At 33.3% G+C, this 13,957-nt stretch overlaps 4 non-coding genes across 4 annotated transcripts; all 4 read left to right on the top strand.

The window, feature by feature from the left end:
- The first annotated feature begins 6,431 nt into the window (after positions 1 to 6,431).
- TRNAT-AGU (transfer RNA threonine (anticodon AGU)) lies at positions 6,432 to 6,505 on the top strand. The gene has a single exon. It is a non-coding gene; the product is annotated as a tRNA-Thr (tRNA).
- A 944-nt stretch (positions 6,506 to 7,449) lies between these two features.
- TRNAT-AGU (transfer RNA threonine (anticodon AGU)) lies at positions 7,450 to 7,523 on the top strand. The gene has a single exon. It is a non-coding gene; the product is annotated as a tRNA-Thr (tRNA).
- Positions 7,524 to 9,485: 1,962 nt separating this feature from the next.
- TRNAT-AGU (transfer RNA threonine (anticodon AGU)) lies at positions 9,486 to 9,559 on the top strand. Its single transcript has one exon. It is a non-coding gene; the product is annotated as a tRNA-Thr (tRNA).
- Positions 9,560 to 9,994: 435 nt separating this feature from the next.
- On the top strand, positions 9,995 to 10,067 carry TRNAT-UGU (transfer RNA threonine (anticodon UGU)). Its single transcript has one exon. It is a non-coding gene; the product is annotated as a tRNA-Thr (tRNA).
- Positions 10,068 to 13,957: the final 3,890 nt, after the last annotated feature.

The raw sequence follows: 13,957 nt of genomic DNA, 5'->3' as shown, positions 1-13,957 counted from the left end.
TTAGTGGCACCATGACGAGCTCAGCTCGTCATCAGCACACGACACCCGTGGGTGATGACGAGCTGAGCTCGTCATCAGCATCGAAAGGGTTAAGTGTTTGAGTAGAGAAGTGTGTGAACTTAGAAAAGAATATGAAAGTGAAAAAGCAATATGCTCTTGAACACCATAAAGAAAAGTGTTTCAAAATTAAGAATCAAGTGGGTGCTGTGGCTTAGCTGGCTAAAGCGCCTGTCTAGTAAACAGGAGATCCTGTGTTCAACTCTCAGGAGCTCCTTGCTTTTCTAATTGTTATATAACAAATAATTTTCATTAGGTCTGATTCCGATACAATTAAAATATAAAAGTCTGATTCATCTTACTGTTGAACAGATCATATAAACCTTATAAAAACCCAAGTATTTTCAAGATTATAGAATAAATACTGTTATTGCAAAATGAAAAAATACATATCTATGAGAAAGACGTAGATGAAATGTGTACCTAGATTTGAGCAATATTAATACCTTCATGAAAAAAAATTGTAAAGAATTCAAGAAATGAAATTGGGTTAATAAGAGTAACTGTTTATTAAAACATATTAATACTTGCTCAGTGATTGAGTATCTTTTCGTGTTTTAGATTACAATACATATAAAGAAGAAATTATAGCAGGAAACACATTTTCATCATCAACAATATATTATGTATGCATTTTTAACTATTAACGTTGGTGCTTTGGCTTAGTGGTTAAAGCACCTGTCTTGTAAATAGGAAATCCTGAGTTTAAATGTCAGCAGCACCTAACTGTTTTCTCCATGCTTTCGGAATAATTTTCATTAAACAAGTGTTGAATACAATTTAAGAATAAACGTATGGTTCTATGAACGTTAGAATAAGTTATCTTAAAAATTAAATAAAATGCTTGGTATTGTGAAGATTATTGTAGGAATGCATTGACTGAAATAGGGAAAAGAAAATGACAAAAAACAAGATAGAGGTGAATGATCACTCTATTGTTGAATGTAACTAATCCATTCTTCAGCAAGGTATATTTTAAAATGATATGAATAGGGTAAACTTCAAATTAGAGAGGTGTTTTTGAATAAGTGAAGAGTCTTCATTCATCTTAAGTGTTTGAGTAGAGAAGTGTGTGAACTTAGAAAAGAATTTGAAAGTGAAAAAGCAATATTCTCTTGAACACCATAAAGAAAAGTGTTTCAAAATAAAGAATCAAGTGGGTGCTGTGGCTTAGCTGGTTAAAGCGCCTGGCTAGTAAACAGGAGATCAAATCTCAGCAGCGCCTTGCTTTTCTCATTGTTATATAACAAATCATTTTCATTAGGTCTTATTCCGATACAATTAAAATATAAAAGTCTGATTCATCTTACGGTTGAACAGATCATCTTAAACCTTATAAAAACCCAAGTATTTTCAAGATTATAGAATGAATACTGTTATTGCAAAATGAAAAAATAGATATCTATGAGAAAGACGTAGATGAAAGTTCTACCTAGATTTGAGCAATATTAATACCTTCATGAAAAAAAATTGTAAAGAATTCAAGAAATGAAATTGGGTTTTATAAGAGTACCTGTTTATTAAAACATATTAATCCTTGTGTAGTGATTGAGTATCTGTTCGTGTTTAAGATTACAATATATATAAAGAAGAATTTATAGTAGAAAACACATTTTCATCATCAACTATAAATTATTTATGCATTTTTTACTATTAACGTTGGTGCTGTGGCTTAGTGGTTAAAGCGCCAGTTTCGTAAACAGGAAATCCTGAGTTCAAATCTCAGCAGCACCTAACTGTTTTCTCCATGCTTTCCGAATAATTTTCATCAAACAAGTGTTGAATTCTATTTAAGAATAAACATCTGGTTCTATGAACTTTAGAATAAGTTATCTTAAACATTAAATAAAATGCTTGTTATTGTGAAGATTTTTGTAGGAATGCATTGACTTAAATAGGGAAAAGAAAATGACAATGAACAAGATAAAGGTGAATGATCACTCTATTGTTGAATTCAACTAATCCATTCTTCAGCAAGGTATATTTTAAAATGATATGAATAGGTTAAACTTCAAAATAAAGAGGTGTTTTTGAATAAGTGAAGAGTCTTCATTCATCTTAAGTGTTTGAGTAGAGAAGTGTGTGAACTTAGAAAAGAATATGAAAGTGAAAAAGCAATATTCTCTTGAACACCTTAAAGAAAAGTGTTTCAAAATTAAGAATCAAGTGGGTGCTGTGGCTTAGCTGGGTAAAGCGCCTGTCTAGGAGATCCTGAGTTGAACTCTCAGCAGCGCCTTGCTTTTCTCATTATATAACAAATCATTTTCAATAGGTCTTATTCCGATACAATTAAAATATAAAAGTCTGATTCATCTTACTGTTGAACAGATCATCTTAAACCTTATAAAAACCCAAGTATTTTCAAGATTATAGAATAAATACTGTTATTGCAAAATGAAAAAATACATATCTGTGAGAAAGACAAAGATGAAATTTATACCTAGATTTGAGCAATATTAATACCTTCATGAAAAAAATTGTAAAGAATTCAAAAAATGAAATTGGGTTTTATAAGAGTACCTGTTTATTAAAACATATTAATACTTGCGTAGTGATTGAGTATCTTTTCATGTTTAAGATAACAATATATATAAAGAAGAATTTCTAGCAGGAAACACATTTTCATCATCAACAATAAATTATTTATGCATTTTTTACAATTAATGTTGGTGCTGTGGCTTAGTGGTTAAAGCGCCTGTCTCGTAAACAGGAAATCCTGAATTCAAATTTCTGCAGCACCTAACTGTTTTCTCCATGCTTTCGGAATAATTTTCATCAAACAAGTGTTGAATACAATTTAAGAATAAACATCTGGTTCTATGAACTTTAGAATAAGTTATCTTAAAAATTAATTAAAAGGCTTGGTATTGTGAAGATTTTTGTAGGAATGCATTGACTGAAATAGGGAAAAGAAAATGACAAAGAACAAGATAGAGGTGAATGATCACTCTATTGTTGAATTTAACTAATCCATTCTTCAGCAAGGTATATTTTAAACTGATATGAATAGGGTAAATTTCAAATTAGAGAGGTGTTTTTGAATAAGTGAAGAGTCTTCATTCATCTTAACCACATGGCTGCTGGGCGTTCCCCCCCCCCCCTGTGCTGGAAAATACCATTTTAGTGGCACCATGACGAGCTCAGCTCGTCATCAGCACACGACACCCGTGGGTGATGACGAGCTGAGCTCGTCATCAGCATCGAAAGGGTTAAGTGTTTGAGTAGAGAAGTGTGTGAACTTAGAAAAGAATATGAAAGTGAAAAAGCAATATGCTCTTGAACACCATAAAGAAAAGTGTTTCAAAATTAAGAATCAAGCGGGTGCTATGGCTTAGCTGGTTAAAGTGCCTGCTAGTAAACAGGAGATCCTGAGTTCAACTCTCAGGAGCTCCTTGCTTTTCTAATTGTTATATAACAAATCATTTTCATTAGGTCTTATTCCGATACAATTAAAATACAAAAGTCTGATTCATCTTACTGTTGAACAGATCATATAAACCTTATAAAAACCCAAGTATTTTCAAGATTATAGAATAAATACTGTTATTGCAAAATGAAAAAATACATATCTATGAGAAAGACGTAGATGAAATTTGTACCTAGATTTGAGCAATATTAATACCTTCATGAAATAAAATTGTAAAGAATTCAAGAAATGAAATTGGGTTTTATAAGAGTATCTGTTTATTAAAACATATTAATACTTGCTCATTGATTGAGTATCTTTTCGTGTTTTAGATTACAATACATATAAAGAAGAAATTATAGCAGGAAACAAATTTTCATCATCAACAATAAATTATGTATGTATTTTTAACTATTAACGTTGGTGCTTTGGCTTAGTGGTTAAAGCGCCTGTCTTGTAAATAGGAAATCCTGAGTTTAAATGTCAGCAGCACCTAACTGTTTTCTCCATGCTTTCGGAATAATTTTCATTAAACAAGTGTTGAATACAATTTAAGAATAAAAGTATGGTTCTATGAACTTTAGAATAAGTTATCTTAAAAATTAAATAAAATGCTTGGTATTGTGAAGATTTTTGTAGGAATGCATTGACTGAAATAGGGAAAAGAAAATGACAAAGAACAAGATAGAGGTGAATGATCACTCTATTGTTGAATTTAACTAATCCATTCTTCAGCAAGGTATATTTTAAAATGATATGAATAGGGTAAACTTCAAATTAGAGAGGTGTTTTTGAATAAGTGAAGAGTCTTCATTCATCTTAAGTGTTTGAGTAGGGAAGTGTGTGAACTTAGAAAAGAATTTGAAAGTGAAAAAGCAATATTCTCTTGAACACCATAAAGAAAAGTGTTTCAAAATTAAGAATCAAGTGGGTGCTGTGGCTTAGCTGGTTAAAGCGCCTGACTAGTAAACAGGAGATCCTGAGTTCAAATCTCAGCAGCGCTTTGCTTTTCTCATTGTTATATAACAAATCATTTTCATTAAGTCTTATTCCGATACAATTAAAATATAAAAGTCTGATTCATCTTACGGTTGAACAGATCATCTTAAACCTTATAAAAACCCAAGTATTTTCAAGATTATAGAATGAATACTGTTATTGCAAAATGAAAAAAATACATATCTATGAGAAAGACGTAGATGAAATTTCTACCTAGATTTGAGCAATATTAAAACCTTCATGAAAAAAAATTGTAAAGAATTAAAAAAATGAAATTGGGTTTTATAAGAGTACCTGTTTATTAAAACATATTAATACTTGCGTAGTGATTGAGTATCTTTTGATGTTTAAGATAACAATATATATAAAGAAGAATTTATAGCAGGAAACACATTTTCATCATCAACAATAAATTATTTATGCATTTTTTACAATTAATGTTGGTGCTGTGGCTTAGTGGTTAAAGCGCCTGTCTCGTAAACAGGAAATCCTGCGTTCAAATTTCTGCAGCACCTAACTGTTTTCTCCATGCTTTCGGAATAATTTTCATCAAACAAGTGTTGAATACAATTTAAGAATAAACATCTGGTTCTATGAACTTTAGAATAAGTTATCTTAAAAATTAAATAAAATGCTTGGTATTGTGAAGATTTTTGTAGGAATGCATTGACTGAAATAGGGAAAAGAAAATGACAAAGAACAAGATAGAGGTGAATGATCACTCTATTGTTGAATTTAACTAATCCATTCTTCAGCAAGGTATATTTTAAAATGATATGAATAGGGTAAACTTCAAATTAGAGAGGTGTTTTTGAATAAGTGAAGAGTCTTCATTCATCTTAAGTGTTTGAGTAGAGAAGTGTGTGAACTTAGAAAAGAATTTGAAAGTGAAAAAGCAATATTCTCTTGAACACCATAAAGAAAAGTGTTTCAAAATTAAGAATCAAGTGGGTGCTGTGGCTTAGCTGGTTAAAGCGCCTGTCTAGTAAAGAGGAGATCCTGAGTTCAAATCTCAGCAGTGCCTTGCTTTTCTCATTGTTATATAACAAATCATTTTCATTAGGTCTTATTCCGATACAATTAAAATATAAAAGTCTGATTCATCTTACTGTTGAACAGATCATCTTAAAGCTTATAAAAACCCAAGTATTTTCAAGATTATAGAATGAATACTGTTATTGCAAAATGAAAAAAATACATATCTATGAGAAAGACGTAGATGAAATTTCTACCTAGATTTGAGCAATATTAATCCCTTCATGAAAAAAAATTGTAAAGAATTCAAGAAATGAATTTGGGTTTTATAAGAGTACCTGTTTATTAAAACATATTAATCCTTGTGTAGTGATTGAGTATCTTTTCGTGGTTAAGATTACAATACATATAAAGAAGAATTTATAGTAGAAAACACATTTTCATCATCAACAATAAATTATTTATGCATTTTTTACTATTAACGTTGGTGCTGTGGCCTAGTGGTTAAAGCGCCAGTCTCGTAAACTGGAAATCCTGAGTTCAAATCTCAGCAGCACTTAACTGTTTTCTCCATGCTTTCCGAATAATTTTCATCAAACAAGTGTTGAATTCAATTTAAGAATAAACATCTGGTTCTATGAACTTTAGAATAAGTTATCTTAAAAATGAAATAAAATGCTTGGTATTGTGAAGATTTTTGTAGGAATGCATTGACTTAAATAGGGAAAAGAAAATGACAAAGAACAAGATAGAGGTGAATGATCACTCAATTCTTGAATTCAACTAATCGATGCTTCAGCAAGGTATATTTAAAAATGATATGAATAGGGTAAACTTCAAATTAGAGAGGTGTTTTTGAATAAGTGAAGAGTCTTCATTCATCTTAAGTGTTTGAGTAGAGAAGTGTGTGAACTTAGAAAAGAATTTGAAAGTGAAAAAGCAATATTCTCTTGAACACCTCAAAGAAAAGTGTTTCAAAATAAAGAATCAAGTGGGTGCTGTGGCTTAGCTGGTTAAAGCGCCTGGCTAGTAAACAGGAGATCCTGAGTTCAAATCTCAGCAGCGCCTTGCTTTTCTCATTGTTATATAACAAATCATTTTCATTAGGTCTTATTCCGATACAATTAAAATATAAAAGTCTGATTCATCTTACGGTTGAACAGATCATCTTAAACCTTATAAAAACCCAAGTATTTTCAAGATTATAGAATGAATACTGTTATTGCAAAATGAAAAAATACATATCTATGAGAAAGACGTAGATGAAATTTCTACCTAGATTTAAACAATATTAATACCTTCATGAAAAAAAATTGTAAAGAATTCAAGAAATGAAATTGGGTTTTATAAGAGTACCTGTTTATTAAAACATATTAATCCTTGTGTAGTGATTGAGTATCTTTTCGTGTTTAAGATTACAATATATATAAAGAAGAATTTATAGTAGAAAACACATTTTCATCATCAACTATAAATTATTTATGCAATTTTTACTATTAACGTTGGTGCTGTGGCTTAGTGGTTAAAGCGCCAATTTCATAAACAGGAAATCCTGAGTTCAAATCTCAGCAGCACCTAACTGTTTTCTCCATGCTTTCCGAATAATTTTCATCAAACAAGTGTTGAATTCAATTTAAGAATAAAGATCTGGTTCTATGAACTTTAGAATAAGTTATCTTAAACATTAAATAAAATGCTTGTTATTGTGAAGATTTTTGTAGGAATGCATTGACTTAAATAGGGAAAAGAAAATGACAATGAACAAGATAGAGGTGAATGATCACTCTATTGTTGAATTCAACTAATCCATGCTTCAGCAAGGTATATTTTAAAATGATATGAATAGGGTAAACTTCAAATTAGAGACGTGTTTTTGAATAAGTGAAGAGTCTTCATTCATCTTAAGTGTTTGAGTAGAGAAGTGTGTGAACTTAGAAAAGAATATGAAAGTGAAAAAGCAATATGCTCTTGAACACCATAAAGAAAAGTGTTTCAAAATGAAGAATCAAGTGGGTGCTGTGGCTTAGCTGGTTAAAGCGCCTGTCTAGTAAACAGGAGATCCTGAGTTCAACTCTCAGGAGCTCCTTGCTTTTCTAATTGTTATATAACAAATCATTTTCATTAGGTCTTATTCCGATACAATTAAAATATAAAAGTCTGATTCATCTTACTGTTGAACAGATCATCTTAAACCTTATAAAAACCCAAGTAGTTTTCAAGAATATAGAATGAATACAGTTATTGCAAAATGAAAAAAATACATATCTATGAGAAAGACGTAGATGAAATTTGTACCTAGATTTGAGCAATATTAATACCTTCATGAAAAAAAATTGTAAAGAAGTCAAGAAATGAAATTGGGTTTTATAAGAGTATCTGTTTATTAAAACATATTAATACTTGCTCAGTGATTGAGTATCTTTTCGTGTTTTAGATTACTATACATATAAAGAAGAAATTATAGCAGGAAACACATTTTCATCATCAACAATAAATTATGTATGCATTTTTAACTATTAACGTTGGTGCTGTGGCTTAGTGGTTAAAGCGCCTGTCTTGTAAATAGGAAATCCTGAGTTTAAATGTCAGCAGCACCTAACTGTTTTCTCCATGCTTTCGGAATAATTTTCATTAAACAAGTGTTGAATACAATTTAAGAATAAACGTATGGTTTTATGAACTTTAGAATAAGTTATCTTAAAAATGAAATATAATACTTGGTATTGTGAAGATTTTTGTAGGAATGCATTGACTGAAATAGGGGGAAAAAAATGACAAAGAACAAGATAAAGGTGAATGATCACTCTATTGTTGAATTCAACTAATCCATTCTTCAGCAAGGTATATTTTAAAATGATATGAATAGGGTAAACTTCAAATTAAAGATGTTTTTTTGAATAAGTGAAGAGTCTTCATTCATCTTAAGTGTTTGAGTAGAGAAGCGTGTGAACTTAGAAAAGAATATGAAAGTGAAAAAGCAATATTCTCTTGAACACCATAAAGAAAAGTGTTTCAAAATTAACAGTCAAGTGGGTGCTGCGGCTTAGCTGGTTAAAGCACCTGTCTAGTAAACAGGAGATCCTGAGTTCAACTCTCAGCAGCGCCTTGCTTTTCTCATTATTGTATAACAAATCTTTTTCATTAGGTCTTATTCCGATACAATTAAAATATAAAAGTCTGATTCATCTTACTGTTGAACAGATCATCTTAAACCTTATAAAAACCCAAGTATTTTCAAGATTATAGAATAAATACTGTTATTGCAAAATGAAAAAATACATATCTGTGAGAAAGACGTAGGTGAAATTTATACCAAGATTTGAGCAATATTAATACCTTCATGAAAAAAATTGTAAAGAATTCAAAAAATGAAATTGGGTTTTATAAGAGTACCTGTTTATTAAAACATATTAATACTTGCGTAGTGATTGAGTATCTTTTCATGTTTAAGATAACAATATATATAAAGAAGAATTTATAGCAGGAAACACATTTTCATTATCAAAAATAAATTATTCATGCATTTTTTACTATTAATGTTGGTGCTGTGGCTTAGTGGTAAAGCGCCTGTCTCGTAAACAGGAAATCCTGAGTTCAAATTTCTGCAGCACCTAACTGTTTTCTCCATGCTTTCGGAATAATTTTCATCAAACAAGTGTTGAATACAATTTAAGAATAAACATCTTTTTCTATGAACTTTAGAATAAGTTATCTTAAAAATTAAATAAAATGCTTGGTATTGTGAAGATTTTTGTAGGAATGCATTGACTTAAATAGGGAAAAGAAAATGACAAAAAACAAGATAGAGGTGAATGATCACTCTATTGTTGAATTCAACAAATCCATTCTTCAGCAAGGTATATTTTAAAATGATATGAACAGGGTAAACTTCAAATTAGAGAGGTGTGTTTGAATAAGTGAAGAGTCTTCATTCATCTTAAGTGTTTGAGTAGAGAAGTGTGTGAACTTAGAAAAGAATTTGAAAGTGAAAAAGCAATATTCTCTTGAACACCATAAAGAAAAGTGTTTCAAAATTAAGAATCAAGTGGGTGCTGTGGCTTAGCTGGTTAAAGCGCCTGTCTAGTAAACAGGAGATCCTGAGTTCAACTCTCAGCAGCGCCTTGCTTTTCTTATTGTTATATAACAAATCATTTTCATTAGGTCTTATTCCGATACAATTAAAATATACAAGTCTGATTCACCTTACTGTTGAACAGATCATCTTAAACCTTACAAAAACCCACGTATTTTCAAGAATATAGAATGAATACAGTTATTGCAAAATGAAATAAAGACATATCTATGAGAAAGACGTAGATGAAATTTGTACCTAGATTTGAGCAATAATAATACCTTCATGAAAAAAATTGTAAAGTATTCAAGAAATGAAACTGGGTTTTATAAGAGTATCTGTTTATTAAAACATATTAAACTTGATCAGTGATTGAGTATCTTTTCGTGTTTTAGATTACAATACATATAAAGAAGAATTTATAGCAGGAAACACATTTTCATCATCAACAATAAATTATTTATGCATTTTTTAATATTAATGTTGGTGCCCTGGCTTAGTGGTTAAAGTGCCTGTCTTGTAAACAGGAAATCCTGAGTTCAAATCTCAGGAGTACCTAACTGTTTTCTCCATGCTTTCCGAATAATTTTCATCAAACAAGTGTTGAATACAATTTAAGAATAAACATCTGGTTCTATGAACTTAAGAATAAGTTATTTTAAAAATTAAATAAAATGCTTGGTATTGTGAAGATTTTTAAAGGAATGCATAGACTGAAATAGGGAAAAGAAAATGACAAAGAACAAGATAGAGGTGAATGATCACTCTATTGTTGAATTCAACTAATCCATTCTTCAGCAAGGTATATTTTAAAATGATATGAATAGGGTAAACTTCAAATTAAAGAGGTGTTGAGGTGGAATTGAGGCAAGATGGCTGCCGTGGGGAAGGCTATGTAGGCAGCTAGCTCCCTCGCTCCTGGCGTTATATCGTGAAGAGAAGGAGAAACTTAGTTATTCTCCGTGTTTAATCGCCCAAGAGACGACTATGGGATCCTTTGCCAATTCTGCAGATTATCTTAACTAGCAGGTTCATCTCACCTGACGGTGGAACACGTTGGTTGGATTCCGGCCGGCTGCTGCCATTACCGCTGCCCGTAGAGGCTGCCCCGGGCCGGACTGCTCAGAGACGGAGACAGAGCTTCGCGGAGCCTGAGAGGCGTTTACTATTTCCGTTTACTATTCCCGGAGTCGGACACGGAGCTCCACAGCAGCAGAGAGGCGTCGACCGTTTCCTGGGAGGACTCTAGTATCGGTGAGATTGTTTGGTGATTGACGCTGACTTCACCGGTGTTTGACCCGTGCAGGACAGACAGAGCCACGGAGGCAGAGCGCGCCAAACCGGAGGAGAGATAATCGCATCTCGCTATACTAGTATATAGCAACAACAAACTGCTACAAACTGCTACAAACTATCCCTGCGACAGGCGGAGTTCACGAATGTTACTAAATTTCCTCGAGTTCCATCGGCGGTCCCCGCTGTGGCGTGCTACACTTTGTCTGTGCTGGGCACAGAGTAGCGTTTTTCCAGGCAGAGGTGGTTCACGGAAGAAAAAGAGGACGCCACTTCCACTTTCTATTGCCACATGCAGCTACAAGAAAAACGGCCCTGGGTCCAATTTGAAAGACGTGGAGCAAGAGAACGAGGAGATCGAGATGGCAGAGGCAATACCACTGATTCCTGGTAAAACCGCTACAAAACAGGGTAAGAACCCTAACAAGGGGGCCGCTATTAAATCTAATGAAATACCTGGCATGAAAAGTTCTGCGCTACAAACATTACCAGACTTGTTCGAAAAGCATGCTGCAAAAAAGAAAAATATTGATAATGGTAATGATAATCAAAGTACTGATATGACTGTAACACAATCCTCTAATCAACCATCCACAAGTGGTGATAATCAGAATAATTCTAATAATCCCTCAATTTTGATATCAACTCTGATACCGACTGACTCTCTGAGGAAGGGTATTATGGGAATTGCAGTTCCAGTTCCAGGTGGAGCTATCACCAATCGAGCATGCTCTCTCCCATCGTTATCATTATTATCAAATGACTTACCATGTGATTTACGAAATGAAAAAGAAACTACTGTGCAGCAACATAATCAGGAGCTCCCTGAAAATTTTTACTCTTTATCAGAACTCTCATCCGATGAAGCGACAGGTTTAAATAAAGACTGGGCAGACTTTAGCTGTGAGAGTCTATCCTCTGAGGGTGAGACCGGTATAAGCCCTGATAATACCAATGCGGCTACTATCATTAAAAAGAAGCTGAGGAAGAAGAGATCTCTTCGTGCAGCGAGTAAAGAGACCATTCCCAATTCACCAAACGACGCGAACTCCCTATCTCCTAACCTAATATCTATCGCTTCTGCTGCTAATGATACTTTGGGGCCTAGCCATAACGCTATACCTGATCCAACTCTGCCACAAGATAACAACGAAGAGATCACACTGAAAACAATATTTGACACAATGATGAATCATAGGGCAGAAAGTAAGGCCGAGAATCAACGCACGCAAATGACATGTGCCAAAGTTAAAAATGCAGTACGACGTGCAATTAAACTATGTTCAGAGACCGCTGACAGGGTCACTGAAGCAGAAGCCAGGATATCTGTGTTAGAAGAAGAATGCATGGCCCAAAGACAAGAAGTGGGAGATTTCAAAGCACAAAAGGATGATTTATCTGACAAGTTAGCCAGTTTGGAAAATCAGGCCCGCAGAAGCAACTTGCGCTTTTTGGGGATTCCTGAAAACAAAGAAGGAGGTGACCCGAGGAGGTTCATTATCAATTTATTAAACAATGCTTTTCCAGAAATTACTGATTGGGACTGGGCTCGGGAAATACAACGATCACATAGATTCCCTTTCACAGCAAGGAAACCACGACAAGGTCAAGAAAATTATCCCAGGGCCATTTTGGTGTCATTTAATAACTTCCTTGCCCGTGAATCTATTTATGCAAATGCAAGACCAGATAAGAAAGCGGATGGTCTAGGCTGTCAGTTCTTTGTGCGACCAGACTATTGCCAAGCTACTGTGGCTCAACGATGGCAATTGAAGCAATTAATTCCTGAATTTCAGAAGAAGGAAGTAGCAGTATTTCTTCAAGGTCCTGCAAAACTAAAAACTATATTTAAAGGCCAAACAAAATATTTCATTTCTACAATTAAAGCCAAGGAGTACTTGGATTCTCTCTGAATGATTATGAAGAACTTTGATGTATAGTACGATAAATTCAGAACTTGCGTATAGTAATTATATTGTTTAAAAATTATTTAAATGCAGGACCATTATGCTTCTCTATTCTATATTCTTCTTATCTCTCTTCTGAATTTTCTCCTTCTCTTCCTTTTCTCTTTCCTTTTTTTTTTTCTTAGTAAGGACGCTAGGGGTTAGGGACACGGCATCCATACGTTTCAGGAACTGAAAGTTCCTGTGCCTCCTATAGTGGGGAGGGTGGGGGGAGGGGTTCTGGGAACAAGGGTGGGGGTGGGCAAGGGCAGCGGTTGGTGGTGGGGGTGTAAGGCAGAGGTGTTCAATACAGGGATGAATATAAGGCATTCAAATGATAATATCGAAGAGCAAATGCTAGTGATGATGGTCAATAATTTTTTTTTCCACTATTTTTGACATGTATAAAAAGGTGAAAATATGTACTATTAATATTAATGGTCTCAATGACTTAAAGAAGATTGCTATGTTTCGTACAATGCTCCAAACTTTGAATATTGATTTGTTATGCATCCAGGAAACTCACATTTCATGGGATAAACGTTTTCTTTTGAATAATCTGGGATTAGAAGTTTTGATTACATCTAAACAAATGGGTATTAAGAGAGGTGTTGCAATCTGTATGCGAAAGGGAGTAGGGAAGTGTTTAAAAACACTATCTGATAAATGGGGCAGATGGGGGCTTGCTGAATTAAAAATTGGAAGCTGCAAATTTACCTTATGTTGTATTTATGGCCCCAATCTGGACGATGCCGAATTATTTAATTCTATGAACGCAGAGTTATCCATTTGGACACAACCGATAATAGTTTGTGGGGACCTAAATATTCATATGTCAGCCGATTGGAACATCAAATCAGGGAAGAGATATATGGGCCGTAAGATTAAAACCTATAAAGCACTCAGAGACCTGGTATTAAGTAACGGGCTAACTGATGTCAGGAATAAATTCTATTATAATGACCCTGGATATACTTTTTTCTCTATTCCTCATCGAAAATTTGTCCGTTTAGATTATTTTTTTGTATCCTCAGTTTTTCTGGAGAAAATCCGTATTGAAATATTACCACAAGTCATTTCAGACCATAATCCCATAATTGCCGAGATTCAATTCCCCACTGATTGTCAAAACCCAACTAGATCCTGGTCATTCCAGAGAAACTTATTATTAGATGAAGAGTACCTTCAGTTTATGGTTACAATCATTAA

Source organism: Lissotriton vulgaris, chromosome 12, assembly GCF_964263255.1.
Source record: "Lissotriton vulgaris chromosome 12, aLisVul1.2, whole genome shotgun sequence".
In the NCBI taxonomy this organism is placed as follows: Eukaryota; Metazoa; Chordata; class Amphibia; order Caudata; family Salamandridae; genus Lissotriton; species Lissotriton vulgaris.
This window is presented reverse-complemented; position numbering and strand designations above follow the sequence as displayed.